This window comes from Mandrillus leucophaeus, unplaced genomic scaffold (assembly GCF_000951045.1).
Source record: "Mandrillus leucophaeus isolate KB7577 unplaced genomic scaffold, Mleu.le_1.0 Scaffold87, whole genome shotgun sequence".
In the NCBI taxonomy this organism is placed as follows: domain Eukaryota; kingdom Metazoa; phylum Chordata; class Mammalia; order Primates; family Cercopithecidae; genus Mandrillus; species Mandrillus leucophaeus.
In genome coordinates this window covers 1,351,541-1,353,430 of record NW_012109474.1, presented here as the reverse complement: position 1 = coordinate 1,353,430, position 1,890 = coordinate 1,351,541, and the positions used below count along the sequence as shown (strand labels likewise).

The following is a 1,890-nucleotide window of genomic DNA, read 5'->3' as shown; positions in this document are numbered from 1 at the left end:
AGAGGAATGAAGGTGATAGAAAACCGGGCCATGAAGGATGAGGAGAAGATGGAAATTCAGGAGATGCAGCTCAAAGAGGCCAAGCACATTGCGGAAGAGGCTGACCGCAAATACGAGGAGGTAGCTCGTAAGCTGTTCATCCTGGAGGGTGAGCTGGAGAGGGCAGAGGAGCGTGCGGAGGTGTCTGAACTAAAATGTGGAAAATGTGGTGACCTGGAGGAAGAGAACTCAAGAATGTTACTAACAACCTGAAATCTCTGGAGGCTGCATCTGAAAAGTATTCTGAAAAGGAGGACAAATATGAAGAAGAATTAAACTTCTGTCTGACAAACTGAAAGAGGCTGAGAGCCGTGCTGAATTTGCAGAGAGAACGGTTGCAAAACTGGAAAAGACAATTGATGACCTGGAAGAGAAACTTGCCCAGGCCAAAGGAGAGAACGTGGGCTTACATCAGACACTGGATCAGACACTAAACGAACTTAACTCTATATAAGCAAAACCGAAGAGTCTTGTTCCAACAGAAACTGCGGAGCTCCGTGGGTCTTTCTTTTCTCTTGTATGAAGTTCCTTTTGTTATTGCCATCTTCGCTTTGCTGGAAATGTCAAGCAAATTATGAATACATGACCAAATATTTTGTATCGGAGAAGCTTTGAGCACCAGTTAAATCTCATTCCTTCCCTTTTTTTTTCAAATGGCACCAGCTTTTTCAGCTCTCTTATTTCTTCCTTGAGTTGCATTTATTCCTAAGGTAGGCAGGGTATTTCCTAGTAAGCATACTTTCTTAAGACAGAGGCCATTTGGTTCCTGGGAGAATAGGCAGCCCCACACTTTGAAGAACACAGACCCTAATATCTAGTCGTGGATATAATTAAAACGCTGAAGACCATAACCTTTTGGGTCAACGGTTGGTCGAACTATAGGCACCATCACATGGGTAGGGATTTTCCATCCAGAGCCAATAAAAGGGCTGGTGGGGGCCGGGGGTGGCTATTGTGGAAAGTCATAACCCACGGATAGATTAACCTAAGAATTCTGGCCTTTCTCCACACTCCACCATGCAGAACAAACATCCTCTCAAGCAGTCAACGTAGAATGCTTGGGTAATAGTCGTAATTACCCACATGTAGTAATTAATAGATGGTAATTAATAGATCCTTGATGTGATGTTCTTTTGCATATTTCCTTCATTCTAAAGTTGTTCTCTGGCCGGGCACGGTGGCTTTCGCCTGTAATCCCAACACTTCAGGAGGCCAGATCACTTGAGGTCAGGAGTTCGAGACCAGCCCAGCCAACATGGCGAAGCCCTGTCTCTACTAAAAATAAAAAAAATTATGGTGACGCCTGCCTGTAGTCTCATCTACTCGGGAGGGTGAGGCAGGAGGATCACTTGAACCCAGGAAGTGGAGGTTGCAGTGAGCCGAGATCGCACCACTGCACTCCAGCCTGGTTGACAGAGTGAGACCCCATCTCAAGAAAAAAACAAAATAAAAATAAAGTTGTTCTCTGAAGAGCAAATGTCTCATTCCAGTAATGACCCACTCAGCCGGAATATGGTGGAGTTCAGTCCAATTCAGGTCAGCCATATCTGAAAGACTACAAGTCATTCATAAGTTGAGCAAAAGCATTTCTATCTATTAGCAGAAAGGGCCTCTCTGGCAGCAGAGATTAAAAATTGGCCCAACTTCATTTCCATACTTCAGGGAATAGCAAATTGAAGATTTACTTATCTAGGACTTGAATTCCTTCTTTGGGGCCAAGTTAATAAAACACCAAGAAACTCCTGATTAAACTGGATAATGAAGGATTCTGTAGACAGGGCTGCACGTATCGGCTTTGTTTGACTTCTCTTTTCTCAGTTAACATCTCAGAGCTGGAACATTCCACATTCC

General features: G+C 44.0%; 1 pseudogene across 1 annotated transcript in view; it reads left to right on the top strand.

The window, feature by feature from the left end:
- Positions 1 to 1,509, top strand: part of LOC105531154 — a 7,832-nt pseudogene extending 6,323 nt beyond the window's left edge. Inside the window, exon 2 of the transcript XR_001004749.1 lies at positions 3 to 1,509. The product of XR_001004749.1 is annotated as a tropomyosin alpha-4 chain-like (transcript). The remainder of the gene's footprint in view (positions 1 to 2) is intronic.
- The last annotated feature ends 381 nt before the right edge of the window (positions 1,510 to 1,890 follow it).